The sequence below is a fragment of the Sceloporus undulatus genome, chromosome 3, assembly GCF_019175285.1.
Source record: "Sceloporus undulatus isolate JIND9_A2432 ecotype Alabama chromosome 3, SceUnd_v1.1, whole genome shotgun sequence".
NCBI classification, from domain to species: Eukaryota; Metazoa; Chordata; class Lepidosauria; order Squamata; family Phrynosomatidae; genus Sceloporus; species Sceloporus undulatus.
In genome coordinates this window covers 132,847,929-132,874,739 of record NC_056524.1, presented here as the reverse complement: position 1 = coordinate 132,874,739, position 26,811 = coordinate 132,847,929, and positions in this window count along the sequence as shown.

Below are 26,811 nucleotides of genomic sequence, written 5' to 3'. Positions count from 1 at the left end.
AAGAAAGTCATATGTTGATTAAATGAAAGTTGACAGTCTTGTAAAGTAATAAACAACTGATCTAATACAATCTAGTTTTTTTTTCTTTTTAAAAGACCATTTGAACACTAGAACAGTCTGACATCACTTTGTCCTTCAAATACAATTATTTCCATGGTGAGGGGAGGGGATTGTGAGTATTGCCCTGGGAATAATTTTAAAGAATATATGAGAGAAAGGAAAAACATCAGCTGCATGGAGAGAAGATCAGTTCTGCTGGTGACGGGAGTGTGACTGAAGGATATTTCCAACAGTTTGTTTTTTGGGGGGAGGGCAGCAGGAGAGATTACACAGGGGCAGAACAGACCACCCCAAAGGGTCGGCTAGAAGTTGCCTCTAATAAATCTAAATTGGGGCCATGACAACTACACGCCATGGCCCCAATCCACCTTTTTGATAGCCCAAAAAGAAGTAGCAAATTGGTGCTCCTTTTTGTGCTAGCAAAAAGCTGGCTTTCCTCATCCTGCAGCAGGTTTACGGTGCTCCAGTGGCATAGGGCGTGTAAAAGCTATGGTGCCAGAGCACCCAAAGGCCAGCCCACTGGGCAGCTGGACAATGGGAAGCTGGCTTCCAGACATCTTGGGGCAGCCCGCTTTGTTGGCCAGCCTGTTTTGCCCCCTATTTAAATATGCTTATCTAAATATCTGATGTAGAATACTGATCTTTCTATTTTATATAATTAACTGCAGCACAGAGTCATATGATAGTAAGGCTATACTACAGGTTACTACCCATCACTCCCTCTTGTGCCTCCCTTGTTTCTGCCACTGTTCTTTCCCAAGGCCAGAGAGCCTGTAATCCACCAAACCAAACACAAGCTGCCTCCCATCCAAATATAATAGCTGCCTAGACTGAAAAGCTATATTAAGCAAGCCAAGATGCTACACCAGTCTACCCCCCATTGCTCTGTACCCTTCTCAAATTGGCCCACAGCTGTCAAAACCCTGAACTGTCCATGGATCTGTTTACTGTTGTAGTGGAAGGGGAAAGGCAATTCAGACAATGAAGAAGTAACTGGTTTCAGATGGGGTTTGTGTGTGGTGAAAATGCAGTTACAGATAGAGTGCATACACATGTGTAAGCCACACTTATATGTGAATGTTATTAACATGAAGCTTCCTTGATTTGCTGTTTGTTTGTCCCACTTTTGATGGTAAGTCTGTCAAGTCTATCATCTCAAGATTTAGTAAGCCTTTGATTGTGATCCTGTCTGTTGGGTCCTTCTTTGAGAACTTCATACTGTTCAGTGTTCGTTATCATTTCACTTTGCCCTTTCCAAACCCACCCAGAAAAAACAAACATAATTTTCTGCAGACAGAAAATTACCATGTCAGAAAGAACTCTTGGCTAAATTCCCATCTTTTTTTGACACACACATGAAACAACTAAAATAACTTCTCTAGGCATGGACAGTGGGTATTCATCAGTAAATTTATAATACCACTGATGAGATTTGCATTTTATTTTGAGAAGGCCAGTGGGGCTCTGAAAAACTGGAAGAATGACATCCAGCAGTATATGACTGGTGAGTTGCATTTGAATTGGTAGCTCTGAAAATATTTGTTGGAAACATGTCTCTTTTCTTAGGTGAATCTGTTTATCTGACCTTGTCTGGTAAATGACCAGCACACACACACATACACACACACACTATAGATATATCCCAATTGTATCTCATTACAGTGAAGTGGTAAGCTTCTCTAGGCTGAGAGTTGGAGACATGTATTTTTTTTCTTCCATGAGAAAAATATTCTCTCTATATAGAAATCTTGATATCAAGGACAAAGGTTTTATATTTTCTATATATAGGCTTTTGATGTTTTTTAAAAAATCAAACAGAATGAAACCTCTTTTTGTACATAGAAAGTGCATACATTCTCCCCCTCAAATTTAATTTTCTGGAAATGAGTCCTTGGGTGTAAATAGTGGCTGAATATTGTATGTAAAACTCATTGTTTGACAGTGGAAGTGGACTATTTGACAACTACTGAAATTGTTCTTGCATGCAATAAAGAAATATGTGATGTATATATGTGCAATCCAAATTACAACCTGAATGAAAAGTCCACATCAAAATGGAAACTACATCTGGCATAGTGACTCAGTTCATATATTAGCATAAAAATCATTAGCCAAATGGTTGCTGGGGATATCAGGTGGGGAAACTTGTTGGTTTTGTTTTGTTTTGTTTTTGTTTTTGCACAAAAATGGCTTTTTATGCACAGAAAACCCATTTGTTGTACAGAACACAAGTTTCTTGTACAGAAAACAACACTTCTTCAATTTTATTTCAGAAAATGTCCTTTTACACACATACACACATAAATATACAAAACAATGTACATTTTTTTTTCACAGAGTAAGTCCCAAGCTGTAAGTGGTATTCAAAAACGGCACAAAGTTCAATGACTTTCTGGGAGCAAGTAGTAAATAGAGGAAATTATTTGTTCTTGCCAGCAAGAATGGAATTGATAAAAGATTACATCCATAGTGTTTCATTTCAAATATGTGGGTTTGCTGTCCCAGGAAGGACAGCAAGGTGTACTGCTTTGAGTATTCGACTATGGCTCTTTATGCCAGGGTTTGAATCCCCACACAGCCATGGAAGCCCACTGGGTGACCTTGGGCAAGTCACACTCTCTCGGTGTCAGAAGAGGCAAAGGCAAACACCTCTGAATAAATCTTGCCAAGAAAATCATATGATAGGTTAATCTCAGTGTTGTTATTACTCAGAAATGACTTGAAGACATACAACAGTGTGCAACCTCTAGTGCAGCCAATCATTTTACATGTCCACAGAAAGTTTTCTCTTATATACCTTTAGACCAGTACAGACGGGCCTCGTGGCACATCTTGGTGACATGCTAGTGTTGCCTCGGGGCGTTGCTTACAGACGCCCTGCAACCCTAGCACATATTCCTTACATCAAAATGGCAGCACCCTGTACACTGTGGTGTCATAATGGCGTCGTAAGAAGAACCCACTTTTTGTGGGTTCTTTTTGCTCCGTGGGAAAGTCCCGCGGTCTGGAGGCTGCAGCTTCCCCGCAGAGCAAAACTAGGCACCGGGAGACCACTCTTTTTGGACACTCTGTACCGAACCATTGATTTGGTTGGTAGGGGACTAAGGGGCTAAACAGACCAGCAAAATGTGACACGTTCCTGGTGGCTTGAAAGTGCGGCATGAGAACATGCTGACCCACACCTTTGGGCCTCCTGAAACATTTTGGCGGGTGGCATGCAGCCCACACACCCACATATTGGCAGTTTTTCAGTGCTCTGACAGTATGGCATTTAGAAGACGCATGCCACTAGAGCAACACCACTTTTCATCATCTGTGAGTCCAACTCATCAGTGGGTGCTATATGTAAAATAACATCTCATCCATGCCAGCTGTTTGTACTCTTAATGAAATACAACCTTGAAAAAACTTGCTTCATTTTTAACATTGAGTAAATATGTATATAAAAAATAAGCATCCTTTTTTATGCTTTTTATATGGTTTGGAGTCTTAAAGTCTTAGAAGTTATTTAAAAACTCCAACTGTGGGATGTATCTTCCCCCCTTGTAAATTATATTTTGTGAAGTCGAAGGCTTTCATGGCTGGCATCCATAGTTTTTTGTGGGGTTTTCAGGCTATGTGGCCATGTTCTAGAAGAGTTTCTTCCTGATGTTTGGCCAGTATCTATGGCTGGCATCTTCAGAGTATGCTTGCCTGGAAAAAGTTGGGTCTATATATACTGTGTGGGCCTGGGAATGCAGGAGTGATTTGCATGTGTATTGTTCGGTGCTGATGGCAGGCCTCAGGCTGGGAGGCTAATGCAAAAGAGGATTAGTGTCTGCTAATTGGTGATCAGGGGCTTTCCCAGGGGCTTTCCCTCCTCCCATGATTTTTTAATGTCAGAATATATAAATACAGAATTGGATTTTGACTTCATCATATTTTGAGAATAGATGCATTTTGACATGTGGCTCTCAAAGTAGGTCTAAGTCCAAACCATTCTGAACAAATAAATGTATAAAATAAAACAATCATTATTTTCATATTATAACAATGCATTTCTAAGCTTTGTCACAGTAAAATATTTCCTCTTTTAGCATATTTTAATCTCTGAATAAATGACTGTATAACCAAGCAATCTCTTTCTTTACTTTCTTTCTCCCATTCCCCCCTTCTTTTTTGGCAACTGATGTATATCCAACTGCACATGTGTTGACTGGGAGCTACTCTGCAAGCCAATTAGAACTGAGAAAATTAAACATGTTGTTCTTGCCCTGGATGCTGAAAAACTGGTACAGTATTGAATTAAATATAATCTTTAGAGTACCTAGTGAGCTTGACTATGTAACTGGAAGGTATGCAGTATGCTTAAAAAACAGTATGCAACATGCTTTTACTTATTTACTTCAAATGTTTGTTGGCTAGAGATTTATAGCAGGACTACATGCAGTTTCGATACACCATGTACTTCGGGTGAACTTATGTACTGACAAAGGGCAGTATATGAATTCTCTAAATAAATAAATTAACAAAATAGGTAAATAGAACTTAAGTGTAATCAAAAGTCATTGATCAAAGTCCTGAAGAGTTAATACAGAGAAACTATTGCAAATACAAGGAGTTCATATCTGTGTAGGGCTTCTTGTTGGGAAGGAGTGGAAGCTTATGCAAATACTCTCTTCTACCAATGTTTCAAGATGTGTTTTTTGCCAACAGAGAAATTCCTTGTTTATCTTCAAGTTTGATTATGTAGGTATGACTGGGTTGAAAATAAACAATACATGATCAGTCATTTATTGTTGCTGTTTATACCCTTATTGTACAAAATGTGGTGAATACAACCCTAACCAGCAGCAGTATGCTTAATTTTACAGACTCAACGAGTTGTTCACAATTCAACATTAACTCAGAAGACTCACCACCATTTAATTTCATGGGGTGGGTAGGTTAAAATTTATTTTGGTAGAATCTATCAATAACTTTTTATATATTTGGTTCTGACAGATGTTCTACTTACATTTGCAACCAAGTAGTTTCCTAGGCTTTAGAAGAGACTTGGTGAAGGCATAGAAGTTAGGATCTTAAGCAGTAGTTCTATGCTTGCTCACATGCAATGGTGGCAAGGCTTACATGTAAGTAGGGCAATGAATCTTCTTCAGGTTTTAGTTTCAACTTCAATGTAACTACTGTTGTTGTTGTGTGCCTTCAAGTCATTTCTGACTTATGGTGACCCTAAAGCAAACCTATCATGAGGTTTTCTTGGCAGGTTTCTTCAGAAGCTTGCCATTGCCATAATCTGAGGCTCAGAAAGTGTGACTTTCCCAAGATCACCCAGGGGTTTTATGGCTGAGCTGGGATCTGAACCCTATCCAAAGTACTTAATCCTATCTTCAAGATAGCTTCAGTGCATTGCATGGCTCCTTTAATATTCAGAATAAAACAATGGGAGGATTCGTTGCCCCACCAACATAAGACTCACCAGCTGCCACTACTAATCTGATGATAGTTTCATTGAACTCAGAGAGGCCATCAGAGCAATCCTATGACAGACAAAAGGAAGAATCAGTTTCAAAGGAATGACCACTCCCTGAAATCTGATAAAGAGGTGTGCATGTTTTATGTTTCTTTTTCCTCATTTTTTCTCTCTCCTGTTTCTAATGTGGTTCTAACATCGGTATAAAAACTAAGCCAGCTCCAGAACAAATGTGTTCCTCCCAATACTATGAGTCCATCTGTAGAGTGCTTTGCATAGGGTGGATTGGATATGATGGAGTCAGAGGACCCAAACAGACAGGCCAAAATAAAGCTGCTACAGGTCACTTTGGAAGTATGCTGTTTAAATGACACACACATTTTAAGAGTCCAGACGTTGCACCAAAGCTGTGCTCCAGTCCTTAGGACTGGAGCATGGCTTTGGGGTGGCATCTGGCCTCTTAGGACATATGCATCATTTAAACAGCATACCTCCAAAGTGACCTGAAGCATCTTTATTTTGGCCTATATGTTTGGGCCCAAAGTCTCCCCAGGTCAGTTCCTAGTGGGTCCCTGGAATGTCATTGCTTTTCACAGACTACCAGTGACATGGCAACCACAGAGTCACAGTTTCTAAAGATGGAAGAACTTCAAAATTGGCTTCCTTCTATGTCCTCAGGGGAGAAATGTATTGTGTTCCATGGTCTTAGAAGTCCTTCACAAGGACCATTAGTTTGTACACCTTGCAAGTCAGTTATTTTGGGCCAAAATAATAAAGGGTCTAAAAGAGCTAATGTGGAAAATTGTAAAAGTAATCCCCACCTATATATTTTAAAAGTGAAGGAAAAATATATACTATCAACCCACTTTCTGAAAGCAGCAGCTCCATTAACAACAGCAATGACAACCACAGAGTTATTCTTCACAGTGCGGATTTGGCAGTACAAATGGACTTTACTTTCCTGGTATGTTAAGCTGCCAACCTTTGATCAGAAAACTTCAAAAAATGGTTCATGGGAAAAACAACAACAACAGCAACATTGTGCATCTCTAAAACACAACAAACATATTTCAGCACTTTGCATATTGCTGCAGGTTATTTGTATTTTTAACCTAATTCAATTCTGAAGCCAAAATATCAAAAGAGACAATGTAATCTTTTTTTATTAGACTCTTGTTTTTCAAGATGCTATCTGGAAGTTTGTGTGCTCAGAGACATATATAATGAATGTAAGAGACTTTGTTCAAAGTAGGTTTTTCGCAGCTGTTTTCATTTTTATACATAAAAAAGAGCTAGAACAAGTATAGTGTATAAATATTAATGAGATACACACACTACAAAGAGCTAAAAGCCATTCTGTGGTATTTTCCTGCTATTACAAAGAATACATAGGCTAAATATAAGAAATAGATTATTTGGAGTTTGAATATAGTTTTGTTCTTTTTCCTGAACAAGCAGGAAGAAAAGCTTCAACTTTGTATTTGGTTTTATTTGATTTTTTCTATTTTGTACTATAATGATGATGATGACTACTACTACTACTACTACTACTACTACCCACTTCTCCCCAAGTCTAGAGTGTGTGGTACAACATAGATTTAAACATAAAATCATTGAAACACTGTAAAAACACTATTATAACACTTAAACGTAAATCACATTACAATAATCCACATAAACTAAAATATCCTAATCTAAAATTCATAGTTTAGGAAGAAACCAAATTAGAATGTTAAACCGTTCTGAACTACTTTCAATCTATCGTCTTCATGTTTTACCCATAGATGTGAATTTCATTAATACTGCAGTGATTCCCTCATAATAGGACATTTTTCTTTTAGAAACAGTTGTACCATAACCAGCATAGTTGTTTCCCATTAATGAGTGGCTGATGTTGGCAATTAGAAGATTTCAAAATTCCTGGGCCTCACAGTAGAAAGGAGGATAAACCATTGCATCAGTCCACAGAAGAGAATGTGTCATGAGAAAAGAGGGAAATAGCTAGTTCTTACAGAAGAACTGAATGAAACAGAGCAACTAAGGCCCCATTCCCACTGGCTTATAACATGGAACAAGATGTGAATCATGGGTGCATCGTTCCCATTTGAGCACGCATTCGATCCGCATTGCTCCGATATCGTTCCCATTGGAATTCGAATCTGATTCCCATGTGATCTAATTATCCTGAAAAAACCCGAATCAGTGGTCGATAAACCGGTTTAATTTAACAGTGCATTTTCCCTGATTTTTCCTGTGCCTCCCGAGTCTGATTCGTGGCATACGAATGGGAACAACAAGGGTGTCTAATTTGGGAACTAGGGGATGGGAGGAGCAGTGCTTAAGGGGCTGGCCTGGGGGTGTCACCCACTTGTTCTCTTTCCTGCATTACCGGTGCCATTTCCCCCGTTCGCATAGTCTTTCCCCCAGTGAAGTGGGAAGCAGGGAAGACACAGAAGAGCCTAGGATGCAAAGGGATTTGGGGTGAATAGAGACTCCTTCTCTCTTCCAGAGGGACTATGGGAAGACACAGAAGAGCCTAGGATACAGAGGGATCTGGGGCGAATAGAGGCTCCTTCTCTCTTCCAGAGGGACTATGGGAAGACACAGAAGACTGGGATTCAAAGGGATTTGAGGGGAATAGAGGCTCCTTTTTCCCTTTCCCGGAGGGGAAAAGCGCCTAAGCGACTGATTGGCTGTGACATCAAGCACTTAGGTGTTTGATTGACAGCTGCTTTTAAAAATAAAGAGATTCTGGAAGGGCAATGGGAACGGGGAGCAAAATAATCCACTTCAAATTACCACAGGGAAAATACCAAAGAGGACAAAAACAGGGGTTAAAAAATCCGGCTCTGTTTGCACCCATTTTTAATGGGAACAATGGGTCAGATTTGATTACAACTTGGAAAAAAAATCAGAATCAGAATCGCAGTGATATACGGTGTGTTATATGCCCAGTGGGAATGGCCCCTTACTATTCAACACTTACTTTACCTAGTAAACAAAAGCTTTAAGTCCCAAACAAAGTTCATTCACAAGCTTCAGATCCAGCACGAGAGTTCATCAATATCCAAGTCAGGTAAATGGTATCCAGAGTCAACAAACACAGTCCAAGTCAAACATAGAGTTCAGGAACGATGGGGAGTCAGGTAGGTCAGATAATCCTTATGGGCAGGGCTGGGAATTTATGGATCAGCATTTTAGCACAGCTGTTGCCTAACTATTTGCTGTTTTCTTAAATCCTCTGAGACTTCTGAGCTTTTCCCACCATTTGTCTGACTCATACTGTCGTAAAAAGTGGAAATGGTTGTTTGATTTTGCTTTACACAGTGTAACCATCAGTCATGGAGGGAATGATAAATTTAAAACTCACAGTTATACCTGGGTACCCTGATGTGGTCACATTTTATTGTCTTATTATTTTGTACCTTCAAGTCCTAACCAAGTTATGGCAACTGTAAGATGAAACTATCATAGGGTTTTCTTGGCACAATTTCCCCCCAGAAAAAATGGTTCCATCACCTTCCTCTGAAGCTGAGAATTACTCTGTTACCCAGTGCATTTTCATGGCCAAGTGGGATTTTGAACCTTAATCTTCAGAGTCATCTAGTGCTTACAACTTTACACCACACTGACACTCTCTGCTTGTAACATTGGAAGATATGAAATCTTCCCAGTAGTAATTCCCCTATGATGTTTGAAAATATAACATAAAACATGTTTTATGCTCTTAAAGGAAAATGCAGGCCCATGGAAGAACTTCCAATAACCTGACTTACACATTGCTCCAATTGTGTTAAAATCTCAGCTGAGCTGACTATCAGCTGCCACAGATAGCACCATAAATAGCATTAGTCACAGTTGAGAACATAATTAAAAGTTACCGTGGGCTGACTAATGACATGTTGACAAAACAATCTTACATGTCTTTCCATCTCTGCAGGGAACATTGGCAAAAGCAACATTGTGTGTGGATATTGTTTCTGTAACATTTTTTCCTAGTCACACAGCTTGCATATCTAAAATTCTCTTGGAAAGCCATGGCAGATAGACCAAGACAAATTGTTTATATTTAGATAAAACCTTAAATCCTTAAAAATGGGATTTCATGGGCTCCGTGGGTTATAAAAACACCTACAAAAGTGACTGTTGAAATAAGAACATGGTTGTTTTTTTATGACATTATTGAAAGGGGATACCCGTATTCATTTCTTCTTCCCATTTTTTTATTAAGAAAAAGTTTTTTTCATTAAATTTGATAAGAAGTATATCAATACCAGTGAAAACTGAGTGAACAAGAATGTGTTGCTCTATTTCTGAACTCAGGGGTATGGCAACCCTCTGAGCATTTGTGCTGGTAGAAGCCCTGCCGACTTCAAACAGAAATGAAACAAAGAATATAAGACTCCTGTGGGCTGCGAGCAAGGAGAGAAGGCATCATGCAACATAAATATGAAATATAAGGACACGGCATTTTTTCTCAAAGAAAGACAGAGAGAAACCTTTTAATTTCACTAGAGTTTCTGCTGATGCTGTTGCTTTGAAGAGCTGACCTTGCAGAAGACCATACTGCAGTCAAAAGCCATCTTAGTTTAACCAGCCAGTGTACATTAATATTATTATTATTACTATTACTATTATTTTTATTTTATTACAGTTTTATATTATATAAGATACATGTTCTTTACTTTTCTTCTGTTTTCCTCTTGTTGTTGTCTGCTTATCTTCATTGTCACTCTTTCAAGGTTGATTATCTTCCTTTTAATTTTCTTCACTTCTTCTTTTAAGTATCATTTTATAACAAAAATAAAACATTTACAATTCTGTTGCTCATTATAATTAACAGTGGTTCTCTACCTATATTATTCAGCTATCAATATGAAAATAATACTCAGACATTCAGAACAAAACTCCTTCCTTTTCTCTTATCATTAACTTGTATACAATGTTTTCCTTCCCCCTTTCCCCTTAAACTCTTTATTTTACCCCTTTCATTCTTCTATCCTCTTTCAATAGTTTCTATCAATAGTTTCTAATCTCTTTTCCATTTATCCATATTATTTTTATTTATGATAGCTGTCAGTCTATCCATTTTTTTATTTAGTAAATTTTTATTTTCCAGTCTTCTGTCTTCAGAGCTTATTCCTTTTTCTAATTTTTTGCAGTTATAATCCTTGCTGCCGTTATTAAATATAAAATAATTTTACCAATATTTAGTGTATTTTCCTTTTCTTTCCCCAAAATTGCAGTTATGTTTAGTTGATATAATTCTGGATTGAACTCAGATTTTATATTAAGCATCTCTTTTATTTTTATATGTATTTTCAGCCAGAATTTCTTTATTATTTGCCAGCCCCACCACATATGTATCAGTGAACCTTTTTCTTTTTTGCATCTCCAGCATGTATTGTTGTTTAGTTTATATACTTTGTCTAATAAGAGTGGGGTATACAGTAATAGCAACAATTAGCTATTTTATAACAATTTTCTTTTAAGCTTTGTGAGGCAGTTAAGTTTGTTGTTGAACAGCCAATTTTGGAAAAATATTATTTCTTGCATAATACTGTTACCATTGTTAACGTCCAGCAACCTAAATCATGAATGGCAGGATTTAAGAATACTTATGTCACAACCATTTCTGTCCTTCTCTCAAGAGGTGTCATAGGTAGTGATGTTTGATTCAAATATTATGCTCTTGTCTACTCCATTGTCCACAAAGTATGCTTCCACAATGTGTGTGTATTATCTCCTGTACTGATTTTATTGTAGGTTTCTATTGTGCATAAAACTGTGATATATAATCTTGTAGAATTATTAATCTTTTAACCTTTCTCATAGAGAGCTATGTATTTGAATAGTTAAGTGAAATGTTTATTTCAAACCATTACTCCCATTTCTTTGTCTCCTCACTTCTCCCTCTTTCTCTCCATCTCTCTCTCTCCAATCCTCTTTTAATTACATTGAAGATGGGTAGAAAATGGGCATGTTACATATCTGATGACAAAAAACAAAAATGACACAGACAGACTGAACTTGGGATCTCTGACTCATACATGAAAACATGTGCTCTGCCACTGATCTTTGCACACACTTCATGAATGGGGAAATATAAATGCAGTGATTTGGTTATGCAGGGGGAAAATCTGCATATCCTCAGAGACACTTAAAACACTAATTAAGAGACTCACTGATTTACTGAGAGTTGAATTCCCTGATCCCTGATCCACCAACCAATATTTGCTGCCATTATTGTTCTGCATATGGTGAACCATGCCCTTTAAATGAAATAATAAATAAATGTTTTGAGAGTTGAAAGAGAAGAGAGATAAAAATGAATGATAAATTGACTTGAAGAGGTTGTAAGATGCATTTTTTTGTGATCCAGTTCAGCATTTTCCAACCCGATAGCTGTCAGGCATTTTGGACCTCAACTATTTTCAGGTGAGGATCATATCAAGGACTTGTATTCCATTTGAGACAACAAAACAAAACAAATAAAAACCCTAGGTTAGAGTAAGACAACATTGTTGTTGTTGTTGATGATGTTGTTGTGTGTCTCCAACTCTGACATAAAGCAAACTACTAAAAAGTTTTAGTCACAAGATTTATTTATAGAAAGTTTATAGTTTATATTATATCTTAGGCTTATAGAGTGTGATTTGCCCAAGTGGATTTCCAGGGCTGAACAGGGATTCATATTCTGGTCTTTCGGAATCCTAGTAGAACAGTAAAACAGTTATATTTGCTCTCAAAAATCTTTAAAAAGACCCCCAAAAGAGAGAGAGAGAGTCCTTTTGAAAAAGACAGTAACAAAATATGTTCCTTAAAGGTCAACAGTGACAACCTTCATATCATGATCTGGAAATTCATGGAATGGAGAAACAATAATATCTTTAAAAACTTAATGTTGCTAACTTGTAGTGAAATGTTTCTGATTACTAGTGTTTATGGTAATGAATTAATTTTCCAATTATTAACTTATACATTTATCAAATTAATTTTCAAGATTAGTGTTCCAAGATCTGTCAAAAGCAACATGTTTAATTAGATTATTACTGTTTAATATATATATATATATATATATATATATATATATATATATTTGAATTTCTACCTTGTGTGTGTGATTGCACTTCACATTTTTTCTAAATACAACCCTATAAATTCACGTAAGACCTGGAGTTCTCCCATCTAGTACTAGTATATATTGGTGCACACAGTTTGAAGGTTACCCAAGCCTCTTGCAAAGCTATTTCCTCCAACATTTAAAGTAATGCTGACATTTGGTATGGGCCCCAGCCCCCTCCCCTCCCCCAATCTTTTATGACTCTTCTTATGCTGCCATGGCAGCTGCATTTTTCTTCTGCTTTCATGACAAATCAGTATTCTCCACTGAATCTAAGAACAGATGATGATTGTATGGGTTACCAAAAAGACTCTGTGATAATGAACCCATCCATTATCTGAGCAATACAGTTGAGGGGATAGTCTCCTTTCTAGGTAAACAAAGGGTTAATGATGTGATGAAGTTAAGTTACATTTTATTGGTGTATAAAAATAAATATACGGGCATCATGAAGAAGTCACAGATCATGAAAGACAACTGCCCAATGGAATGTCCAGTTGCTCAGCAGTTCAAGATGCTGCCAAGGAAAAGTTATAAAAGCCTCCAGACCAAGAGTGAGAAGAAGAACAAAGAGAAACAAAGGGGCTGTGTGTCTCCCACAACTATGGATGTTTGGCCAAGGCTGGACTAGGCCCTCTAAAGCAGTCCAGTCTCTTAGCCTGACCCAGGAACATCTAAGATCCAAGGACATCTGCTTGTGAGTGGAATAGAAAAATGTATTTAGCTAGACACATCAGGGAAATTATGTTTATTTTGGGGATCTTGGATGAATATGATCTACCATTCTGTAACCTCTAACTTCTAAGTGTGCCTGAAGGGAAGGTGCCCTTCAGGTAATATGACATCTTTTTGCTATGAAGTTCCCTGTTTAGAATAAAGCTTCCTTTTACAGACTTGCTCTCTTCACATCCTTCACATGCCGCTTGGGGTGTGTGTTTGTGTGTGAGTTACCTCTGCAGAGATAGAGGGAGGCAAGCACAAGGCAAGTTTTCCTCAGTAATTTGCCACTGAATTGCTAGTTAAGGGGCAGTGGGTTCAAATCAGTGACAGTGTAGATGATCTCTGTTGACCCCACTCCTCCTCTTCTGAAGCAGGAATGGGATGGATTAGATGACAGCCAATGAGAGGAAGTGTTGAGTATGCCTGGAGGAATGGCTGGAGTTGCTGCTGCTTCACCCCAGCATCTCCAATCTGGGGCAGTTGGCTGATTCTGCCTATTGATAAGCTTGGGCTGTCTCAAGTTGAAACGCCCGTGTTGAATTCAAAATAGAAATGGCAATCAACAATGCTTATTTCTGTTAAATAATCGTGGTGATGGTAAGGAGGAGGAGGAGGAGAAGGATTGACTGTTCAGATACCTTCATTACATTTTAATAGCATTTTACTTGTGTCATTGTTTCAGCATGCTGAGATCTAAAAAATTCAGAAAAAATGCACTGTAGGAGTCAGAACATTAATTAGCAGAAGCAAGTAAGAGGATTGTTGTTTCTAACAATAACATCAGTATGAGTGAATTCAGGACATGCCACAACCTAAAAACACACAGAGAGAAAACACGTAAAAGCCATTGCTCATTAATAAATGGTTCCATTTGGGTTTCCATTTTATTATTTGTTTATGTTGTTTTTTCAAGGTGCATTTCTGCCTGTATTCCATTTATACTGATATTCTTGGAAATTAAGAATACATTAAGAAAAGTCTTTTAGTTTTGGGGCTCATTAGATAGTGACTGTGTGGCTGTCAAACAATTTTTTTTGTGGCAAGCTGGGCGGGGGGGGTGGCATCTAAAGAGAGTTATAGTGAAGGAGACATGTAAGAGAGTCCTGGGTTTGAGTCTCACAGTGAAGACATCATCTTCACATAATTGGTGGCAGCAGTGGGATAAAAAAGACCCATTGTGCTACCATCCAAGAAAAGAAGTTGGGTGGATAATTTGTTAAGGTGACAAGATGGCACTGCTAAAAATTCTTTTAACCTTTCATTCTTTTTAAGGCGTGCCACCACTGCCACCAATTTGTCATGAGGTGAGATTTACCCACCCAACTACTTTCTTGGATGATAGCCCAATATGTCTCTTTGATTCCACTGTTGCCATCAATTTTGTGAATGTGATGGCCATTATGGTCACTGGGAGACTCCTGCAGTATAACTTTCTTTAGATGCCATCCCTCTGGGTTTCAAATTTGTCAATTTGTCACAATGAGACTCAACCACTCAACTTCTTTCTCAGATGGGTCTTTTTGAACCCACCACTGACCCCAATTACATTGTGGCGACTATGTAGCACTGTCAAAATCTCTCAAAACCTTCCACTCCTATTTAATCTGTGCCACTGCTGCCACCAGTTATGTGAAGATGATGTCTACTATCCCACCAATTCTTCACAGTGAGACTCGAACCTGGGACTCTGTTAAGTGTCTCCTGCACTATAACTTTCTTTAGATGACAGCACTCTGGATTTCAAGTCCCTCCCTGTCCCCAGCTTGGCACCAACTATTTTTTGACAACCACACATCCACTATCTAATGTGTCCCAAACCTAAAAGTCTTTTCTCATTGTTGGCAACATTTTAATGTACTTCTGAAATCACTTCAGACAACTGCTTTTTGAAAGAAAGTAAGAAATTTATTTACAAGTCAGGCTGAGTACAGAATCTCTTTTAGTGGATGGTGTTCACAATAGATACATTTGGTGTGGGTGTGTTTTTAAAAGAAACTATGAATGTTCAGATAATTATTAATTCCAAATTTCTTTTTGAAAAGTGATAGTGCCAGTCTTCAAAATGTTGGTGATGACAAAATCCCAGTGGTCAGATTGTCACTCACATGGGTCCTGTGCATGAAAAAAATCTCAACTTATATTAAATAAATACATAGGAAGCAGGTCCACTGGTAATATGAAGCAATGTGAAGCACAATAAGTTGATTTGGGTCACATTAAAAACAAGTCTTTGCCTCAGCACAGGTTCAACAGAACTCCAGCACAGTGGACAACGGGAGAATGTCAGAGAAACTGTCATAGAAATAAATACTGGCTTTGGCTTAGAATGTATCTACACTACCCAGTTGTAGCAGTATAACACCACTAACTTTCATGGCTCTATCCTATCCAGTTCTGGGATTTGTAGTTTGGTGATGTATTTAGAATTCTCTTATAGAGAGATGCAGCATCCTCTCTTAAATTACAGTTCTAGAGCTCACTGGGAGAGAATTGTAAGTGTCATGATGTTGTCTGTTTGTTAGTTTGTTGTTGTTATTGTTGTTGTTGTATGCCTTCAAGTCATTCTCAACTTATAGCAACCCTAAGATGAACTAATCATGGGGTTTTTCTAGACAATATCAGTTCAGAGGAGGCTTGCCATTGCCTTTCTCTACGGCTGAGAGCATGTGACTGGCCCAAGGTCACACCAAACTATGTATTTCAGGATTTGGTTGGATGAATTCTGAGAATATAGCAATATAAACCTGTTATTCCTGGGTAGTGTTGATACATCTTTAATAAAGTGTAGAGATCAAAAGGCAAACGCCTAGTAGGAATACAACAAGAACTATGAGTTACATGGGCTTCCTTTCCTCTTTATCCTGATCTAGATATGGTACGTTTAGAAGGAACTGTCCTCCACTATGACATTTAGTTTGGTTTAAAGGTATTTTAAAATGGGAAATAAAATATGGGGAAAGACTTTTTTGAGCTAGTGAGTTTTTGCCTTAGTTTAATATAGTTTAGAGATTTTTTTAAAAAAGTCAGTGAAATAAAGAGATCAGGAAGTGTTTGGCTCCAGAAGCAGAAAAGTTTGGGGGTGAAGAATGAACAAAAGTCAAAAAGCCATCCAAGGAAGCCAAATGGAATAAAGTTCAACAAAAGTTCAAAAACAGTTATCTTAGGAAATTCAGTTATTCCAGGAAAATGAAAATCTACTTTCCTGAATGGTTGGAGTTGAAGGAAGAGAGAGAAAAAGAAAGAGAGAAGCCAAAGGTCAATAGGCAGGAAATCAGAGGAGAACAGAGTTTGGAGGTGGGAGGAGGAGTGCAAAAACTATGTAACCAGAGAACAAATAGGGAGCACTTAGGACAGTATGATGTTGTTTGGATTAGGGATCTGGATAGAATAAGGAGACAGGATGGATTTGTCCCTGGATGTCATATTATCTTGTTTGTGATATGCTTGTATGAATGCACACAGACATACGTTTAGGTTTTAAAACTCCCCTAATTACAGTCTTCACTGAATTGAATTGGACATTGTTATTCTGATATGTGGGTGGGTGTGAGTATGTGTGTAACCACAACACTATGTAAACTGGAGCTCTAAAGAATGAAAAAGTTTTATTTCCCACATGGAAAAAGAAAAAAGCCACAGGAAGGGAAAGTCAGGTGGGCACATATTCATGTAATGGGGTATAGCTACTCTTTAACAAAGAGAATGCATATGACTGTGTACTGAAGGGATGGGCAACTGGGAGGCCAAATCAGTCCTGTATGGGACCTTAGAGGACTGTGTTCTGTTGTTCTGTATTCTTATTTTTACTTCACATAAACTGGCCCTGTGGTGGTGGTGGTGGGGGGGTGATGAAGCTTTATATGAACTTTTTTTTTAAGATGAAGGAAATAATTTTTTTTTAAAAAAAAAATGGTACAAGCTCTTGGGGAATGAACTGAACTTTTTCCTGGTACTCAAATACTCCACCTGGGCAAGTAAACTGGTGTTTTCTGTGTGTCTTTGACCATCCCTAAGTGATAGGAATAAGCAATTGTGATAGTTTAGTCCAAGGTATGTGCAGGTATACTTAGCTAGTCTATATCACTCGAATAAAATTTCATCGGTAAAAAATGGAATATAATTGCTTATTTAGAAAAATCCCTGTTCTCCTGTTTGGTTGTCACCCTGCCCCATTATTATGAAAGGCTCCTTTCTACTCAACATGGTATTCATTAGCTCACCACAGCCACCCCAAATAACAACAACAACAAAATACAACTGTTTGAGCTCCCATAGAGCTGTTTGTCTTCAGAATGTATTCCATGCAAATTACTGTCCCTTCCTTTAAGAACTAGGAGAACATAGAGCTGGAACAAACCAGCAGCTTCAGCTGGCTTCAAGCGTACTTGGGGGTATGGCGTCTACATGTACCATGCTCCCAAGTCACCTGGAAGTCGTGTTGGTGATTACACACCAGGCAGCTTCCAGCTATTTTCGGGTCATGGCATTTAGACGCCATGCACTCCAGAGCTGGCGAAAAGCCAGCTCTAGAAGCAAAAGGGCAGCTTTTTTCCACCCCAAATAGGAGCAAATTTTTGGGGTAGAAACTGGCTGGATTAAGGCCATGGCATGCAGTTTCCAGAGCCCCTATCCAGCCTTAAATGGGATAGCTCCAAGCTGCCCCATCAAGGCTGTCTGTTTTCCCCGCAGTGAAGCATTCTTAAACAACAATCTGTAATGTTACAAAAAAATTATTTGTTATTGTACATTTACAAAAAAAGTTCCTTAATAAGTTACTCATTGGTTTTTGTTATATTCAGGAAGATTTACTGACTATTTTATTCCCATCACGGGATCCAACAACAGTATGAAAGTACAATACATTTTTAAAATGTTAATACAAAAATTAAAACTTAATTAAATAAAACATCTTTTTAAAAAACAGAACAGAGACTGCAGTCAAGAAATTAAAGGAAGACTAGGATTGAGAAGGGCAGCTATGAAAGAACTGGACAAGATCCCAAAGTGTAAAAATATAAATCTGAACACCAAAGTGAGAATGGTCCAAGCCATCACCATTTATGGATGTGAGAGCTGGACAGCGAAGAATGATCATAGAAAGAAAATCAACTCATTTGAGATGTGGTGCTGGAGAAGAGTACTGAGGATTCCATGGATGGTCAAGAAGACAGATAAATGGGTTCTAGAACAGACCAAGACCAAAGGCAAGACTATCCCTTTTAGGCCTAGCCTAAAGTAAGAAGAAGAGCCCTCCCTGTCTGCCATCTGAAATCATCCAGCCTCTAAGATAGAGAAAGGCAGGTCCATTTCCATCAGATGTAGCCTAAAGTCAGAAAAGCCCTCCCTCCAGTCCATCTGCCATTGTTCAGGCCTCAGAGGGAGAGAAGAACCACTGGACTTATTTCCGTTCCCCACTGCCATTCCCTTTTCATTTTTCTCTTATGTCTTTCTAGATTGTAAGTCTGATGACAGGCAAATGTCTAATTAACTATCTGTAAGCCTCTCTGAGAGCATCTGTGGCTGAAAAGCAGGGTATAAATACAATAAGTAAATAAAGAAATTCTGAACAAAACTTTTCCTATTTTACTCCATTTTCTTTTCATTTACTCTCCAAAGTAACAAAAGGTAGCAAAAACTAATGAGGAACTCATTAAGTAACCTTTTTTTGCAAATGTACAATAAAAATTATTTTGTTATTGTACATTTGTTTCAAATGTAACTGTACAAGTTTTTATTTAAAAATGCTTACTATAATCTCCTAGTTTTTAAAGGCAAGGTCAATATTTTCTGCTTTGACCTTCTAAGTGCCTGTAAAACTACTGCGAGTTCAACCTTATGAAACATGTCACCAGTGGCCATTCAGTTTTAGCAACCAAGATAAGGACTTATAGAAGTAACAACAAGAAGAATGTACTCCTCCCACCAAGTATACAAGCAAATGGTCACATTGCACCAGAGCAGGCAATGACCCAATTGAACCAGCTGAACTTTCTGTAAAATTGTGTAGTGTGCAAGTTTTAACTAATTAGTTGCTAGAGGCATATAGAATGCCCACATTTTTTCTTATCCTCAGCGAGAAAGGGTGTTCCATTAGAAGTGAACACCTAATTAAGAAAACTATCAATAGAATCATACAATCAGAGTTGGAACAGATCATAAGGGCCATCTAGTCCAACCCCCTGCCATGTAGAAACTGTCAATCAAAGCATCCCTGGCACATGATCATCCAGCCTCTGTTTAAAAACCTCTAAGGAAGGAGGTCTTAGCAAGTAAGATGTGAGGTGGGTTTGTTTGTTTGACATTTTGGGACTGTCTTGTGAAAAAGATCATTCACACACACAAAAAAACCTTTTGTTTTGGAGAAGGTGGCCTTGTTCTGAATGGGAAAGTTTGTGGGGGTGTTTTTTGCACAGACGATGGTGCTTGGGATTTCATTGGGGAGATACACAAGCATAATTACAAATGTGCATCAAAGAGTTACAATTCATGACTGCTTCATGTTCCCAACCCCCGTGTATCACATTCTTTAGAGAATACATAAGGCCCATAAAAGTCTCTGAATCCCCACCTAATGATCAACAGGTATTGTGGTGGACAAGCATATATCCCCCCGTGTATTAGGAAGCAGCGGACCAATATTTTCACTCCCCTCATATTGCTGATCTCCACTGCAAACGAAAATTGTGGCAGGGACCCTGTTTCTGCCTATTGCAATGAAGGTAGCTTATGAAAGGGAGTGGGACCGTGAGTCAGCTGCTTTCTGATCAAAAGGGAAACAGACCCCATCAAGTGCACTGGCTGCCAACCAGTCATTGGGGACTGGGAGATTCAGGCAGGGATTCGTGAAGTAGCTATGTAACTATTGTGGTTAGATAGTAACATAGTGCATAGAGGACTGTGGCTGACTTTTTTTCCCCCTAGCAAAAAAAAGTTTATATTGCAAAAAAAAAAAAGGTTCTTTGTGCAAAAGTATGTTTTCCGTTCAAATAGATATTTCATAATTTTAAGTTCCCCCGCCCCCCCCCCCCAAAAAAAAAGCAAATCCACCACCATCCTCCTCTCATAATCCTACTCAGGCAGGATACCATTTTTGAAATTATTTATTCTCAAATATGAGAATGTAATAAACAAATCCCTGTCATTCACAAATTGTACTTTACTTACCTACTAACAGCGAATGTTGGTCTCTTTCCCCCAAGTGTCACCTTGTATATCTATTTGCACACATTCCAGTGTGACAGACATTGCATCAAAAATATTGCTGCCACCAGTGATATTTCAATGCAAGGATGTCAGATAGTGTTCTCTGTGATACAAGCTGACCTCCATGGAGTCCAACAACCTGAACAAGATTGTCTGCCCCTTTGCTCAGCCTCTTTTAAAGCTCTGACATTCTTGCCTTTGAAACAAACTGTCTGATGGTTTGTTTGGTTTTGTTGTCCTGTTTTGCTTCGGTGTGGCAAAACTGCAATACCTGAATCACCAAGATATAAAATGCATAACAGGTAGTTTCTTGTGTAGCAGTGACTGAATGAGATCTGGGGAAGTGATATGCATTGGAGCAATAAATGAATTAATTAAAGAGGTGAAATCATTAAAGGTTATAGCATTTCCACACACATTGCAAAACAATGTCAATGCCTGTGTAAATGAGTTTCATCTCCCCCTCTCTTTCTCTCTCTTTCACTGTCTGCTCCATAAAACTACCACCTGCCAAGTTCTAGGGTATTTACAGATCTATAATAAATACAGCCTATTTCTTTAAATTTGTTAGCAGATGCCAAACTATTCTGGAATTAACTAATTCTTTCTGCTTACTTTAAGCAATTATACGTGTGGCAGTTTTCTGAAGTGTTGAAAGATCTAATTTTTCATTTGCATAATTGTTTCTCCTAGTTCGACAGCAGTTTAAAATCAGATGCAACAACAACAGAAAATGTGGTAGCAAATGGGAGTGCAATAAATAAATAAGGAGCTATCTAGTTGAAGTGTGACTAGTTGGAGCTATTTACATACAACCTAAACTCAAAATAAATTCACAGACATTGCAAGAGAGAGAGAAAGAAAGAGTGAGAGAGTTTACATTCAAAAGATGTACATAGCAATGGTAAAAAGGAGGAAAGATTCTCTCTTGACTTCAGGTTTCAGCAGACAAAAGATCTGAGAATAAAAGTTAGACTATAATAAAAACCAACAGTGTTAACCATATTGTCCTTACACCTAGGAATAATCCAGCTGTTAAACAATAAGCTTTGGTGATTTGGGGTAGGGACTGTAAGTCAGCAGTACAACGCTGATTTAAAATGAGTGCAGAACACACTTTAGTATGTGAATTGCCTGCAAAAGGTTCACATGTAGGTGAATTCATATGTAAGTATGTGAATTGCCTGCAGAAGGTTCAGTCCCTAGTATATCCAGCTCTGGCTAGGAAACAACCTACTCAGAATACCTTGAGATTCACTGCCAGTTTGTACAATTTGTATTAAACTATGTGAACCAAGAGTTTGACCATTCCACTGTGGTTACAGTGGTTAGAGAATTTGATTGAGATTTACAAGCTCTAAGATGAAGTTGTAACTAAAGCATGAAAGTCATTGATCTGACTCATGATGTTCTGTGAAGACAAAATGGTGAGGAAGTGAGCCTGAGCCATATATACCTCTTTGAGTGCATTGTGAGAAAGGTAAAGAAGAAAAGTAACTACTAAATACATACTAAATTGGGATGCTGCCAGTAACAATAACTAATAAATACATACTAAATTGGGATGCTGCAGTAATCTCATATGTGAATGTGAATATGAATGTGAATGTGCTGGAGGGTGACAAAGTTTGTGACAAGACTGTACTGTTCACTCTTCCTTTAAAAAAAAAAGTGTGCATTTTTGCAACCGTTTCCCCCATATCCTGATGCATAGAAACCACTTTAAAAAATATTCCATTGCATGATTCAGTCTGGGATCTGGGAGTCAACATGCTGCCAACAAGCATCAGGAATCCAACCAGATTTGGCCACATTATGACACAATAAGCAACAACAAGCACAACAACAAAGCCCACCGTTTCAGGAGATTAGTGTGCTGGCTTTTATTCTCATACTAGGCACAGGATATAAATGCATAGGGACAGATTCTATCATACAGCTCCATCCTTGGGCAGTACTCATCTTGTACCCAACCTGGGCATCTCCCAGACCTTTTAAAGAACAGGAAAACCCCATTCATTTAAATGAAATGAAATGAAATAAATGCTTTAAAAGGTCCAGGAGAAGCCTGGATTGGATACAGGATGAGTACTGCCCAGGGATGGAGCTGTGTGATATAATCTATCCCTATGTGTTTACATCCCACACGTAGTTCAGAAATGAATGTTGATGTACTAATCTCCTCCATGAGAGAAACAGAACCTTGTTGTATGGGTGGTATCACTATCTATACATACTGCATAGCATATCTTCTTCCTTGATACAGTTTACTTCCATATTTATTTATTTAGAGTATTTATACCTTGCTTTTCCCAGAGCAGTTTACATATTGCTAATTTAACAGTTCCCTGCCCTTAAGTTTATAATCTAAAAAGACATGACACAAAAGGAGAAGGAAATGGCAGTGGAAAAGGGGATCGAGTCCAGCAGATAGTGCCAGTTCTATTCTCTATCCGCAGCCAGGGTGGTGGTAGTAAGGATGGAGGGAAAGCCTCCACAAATGGCTAACTGAAATATGATGGGATCAATGTTACACATTCACATGCAAATGCACATTTCATTGAAATACATCAATGCCCAGCAGATGGTTGATAGCCACATTCAGAAGTTTCTTGGGACCTTATACACATCCTACCCCCAGAAGACAAATAAGCAAAGCATCTAAAGAGTAGATAAACATGGTGTTGACTAGGAGATCAACAAGATCCTACCATAGCCCAAAGAGTATAAACATTAAAGCTTGTGGGAAGAGAAATGAAGTGTTCTATTAACCTGAGTGAACTGCAGTCTCTCCTCTCCAGTCTAAAAATCAATAAACAGGACAGGCTTTGATATCTGCAGCTTGTGCATCATTCTACAGCTGCAATTGACTTACCACATGAGATATAGCCTGAGTTTCAGGGGGGCATTTAAGGCCACATTTAGCAATTTTTTAAAAAGACGTGGTAAACTATACTAATTTAATCAGTAAAGTTACTCTAATGTGTCAGAGATGAAAGTTTAGCCTGGCTTCCCTCTTTCAGGCCATGGAAGAAATCAGTTTTCTGTACTGAACGTAATTTGTAGAGTTACTGTTGCAATTTCATGTAAATTAAATTAAAAATGACATTGGGGATTCATGTACAATATCTAAGGAACTCAAAATAGCTGTGATGCCTAGTAAGATATCTGTGGAGAGTCTTATACATTCCTACATTTAATCTGGATGGTGCCTGAAGGAAATATCAAAACAAATCTGGAGGTTCATCTAAAGGATTCTAGGAAAATGAAAAGACTGGGACAAATTTGAAGGGGACGTTCTGCTTATTCCTCTGTGTGTGTACTTCAAGAATCATCAGCTTCTTTTAATTTTTCACTTACGCTTTTGTCAGGGCTGTGCCTTTCAAAGTTTCAAGGATGCACTTCTGCAGTTACCCACAATACTGTGAAGTCTTTTGTGCCACCTTCATCATCTATCCAAAGTATTCTTTAATTTTTTTTTTTTCTTGGCTAGCTTTCCCAGGGATTTTGAGGCATCTCAGTCAGCAATTTCTGCTTACAATGAAATATAACATTCTCCTCCTTTTATTAAGTGCCTGCCTGGGGCATAGTTCCAGATGATTTTCCCTTTTGTGATATGGACCAAATGATGTTTTTTTTTTCCAGAGTCCAGAAGCTAACAGTTCATAACACAGAAAAATAACCTTTTCCCACTATGTTAACTTTGCAAACCCAGCTGCTGCACTATTTATTTATTTATTTTCCAATTTTTATTTTATTACAATTCAGGAATTGTATAAAATGTTGACATAGAAAAACTGTTAAAAAGTATGTTAAGGGCCATAAAAAACAAGATGAACATCATGGTATGCTCATGGCCTTGAGTAAATCACTAGGTAATTTAGGACCAAAATACATTGCAGAAGTAATCCAGTTTCAAACCACATTAATTGCACTGCCTCAATGCTAGGAAATTCTGGGTAATGTAGTTCTGTGAGATATTTAGCCTTCCCTGTGAGAGAGTTCTGGTGCCACAACAAACTACAATTCCCAGGATTGCTAGAATTGAGCCAAGGCAGTTAACTGCCTCAACTGGATTATTTCTGCAGTGTGCTTTGTATCCTAGAGGGGCTCATCTTAATAAGAAAATCTTAGGATAATGTTCATAAATTGGAGTTGACTTGAAGCATACAGCAGCAAAAATTTACCTGACTATGGCGGGTACAAACCGCCACTTGGGACATCCTCAGGACGTCCCAGTTTAAAAAGGGGGCGTCTCTTCCACATGCCCCTATTCCTGTTACGGACTCTGTCTGTAACAAATAGCGGTGGCCATTCAACGTGGCCGCCATCATCTTGACGTAACGGACACTGTGCGTCCGCACGTCGCATGGCACTAATGATGTCGCAAGTGCGCCATTGGTGCCTTGCTGCGTCATGAGCGCACTGCCAGAAGAAGCTCCATTTTGGAGCTTCTTTTTTGCTCTGTAAGGGAGCTGCGCGGTTTGGCTGCGGCGGCTCCCTTACGGAGCAAACAGCGGCGCCGGGAGAACGCCTCAAAGCAACGGTTTGTAACACATTCCAATTTTCAGGGTTTTCAAGATCAGGGTCTTGATAATTGTGTAAACTTCTGAAGAAAGTCCAACTTAATTCTCATTCAAAATTCTTTTCTTATCTTCATGATAAATAGCCAAAGATTCATGATGTACCTTGAGATGCTGGGACAACTGGGGTTGAATATGTACATATTCATGTATCACATCTCCTCTTTAGTCCTATACATGTTGCAGGTAAATGCTGGCATGGAGTAAATATCAATCACATGTATGACTCCTGCTAACCCTCTCCTCTGACAGAGGACTGAATATCTCACAAAACTACAAATCCCAGTTTTCCATTAGCATTGAGCTATAGCAGTTAAACTGATGTCATTAAATATGCAATGTATATGCAGATTTAGAACCAATGCATTCTGGGCTCCTTAGTTAAATTTACCACTGCACACTTTTCTATACACTGTTCATCATTTTGGAATAACAAATGATGGTTAAGCATTAAAAGAAGGAATTCTATAGTTCAGCTATTAGCCATGGATTCAGTTTGTAACCTTAGACAAGACAGTGTGTCATCCCCAAAACATTTACTATTTGGAAATTCTGTCAAGTTCATATTTTATCTTATTAATTTACAAAATTATATTATATTACCAGTATCTGTCATTCAAGCTTAGAAGACAAAATAGCCAAAGCACAACTGTTTTGACCTATAGCAGATTGTAGTATGTCTGTAATTTTCATATATGCTGCTTTGATGATATGTCATTTGGCTTCTGCCATAATCACTGGGGTGCATGAGAAAAATGAATGAATGACTGCATGATTGAAAGAAAGCAATAGTTCAAGTTGTTTTTATGAATCTTATTCAGTCATAAATCCAATTGTCAGTCTTAACCACTGAATACAAAGAACATAAATAAATATTGATGTACCAAATTCCACTTAATGCAATGAGTCTGCTTTAGTACATGAACTAGAGATTCCTAAAGAGAACATATCAAATCTGTTCATAATCCAATCCACAAATATCAAAGCTGCAAATATGGAGGGATGATTGTATATGTTCATGCTATCCTATACTGTGCATTTCAAGAATTCGATCATTGTGAATGGATTTGTACCACATACGTGAAGATCACACATACCCTTTTTCTAAAATAGATATTAAGAATCCCCTTCCTTCCCACACACACAATTTTCAGAAAGATTCTTATTTTACTTTATCTTTGTTCATTATTTTAGTTATCTTTGATTCACCGTCCAGTTCCTTAGGCTCCACTCTCACATACTTCAGAAATGGACATAATGTGAAAGCAATTATATTGGTTGTATTGAAACTGTCCTTTAACATACTTCATAACATTGTCCAAAGTTGAATCAATATAATTTCTGGTGAGCAAATATTCTGGTTGATTTCAACAGATAGTAGAATATGATTTAAGTGCATTAGAACCAGGTATATTTATGCAGTGGAAATATATTTTCATGCATATATACATATGTTCCTAGATCATATTTGTAGTGCTTTGAACACTAATTTGCTATACATGATAAATGATTTGATCAGCCCATTGTAGAAAGACACACTTTAAGGGTTTGTGCTTGTATATTCTATATCCCCTAGCACTGCTAGGAATGTGAGGAGGATATGAATCTGATGGCTTCCGATGACTAGAGGACACAGTACTGGTTGACCTGGTGCTTTGCACCAAGACAGG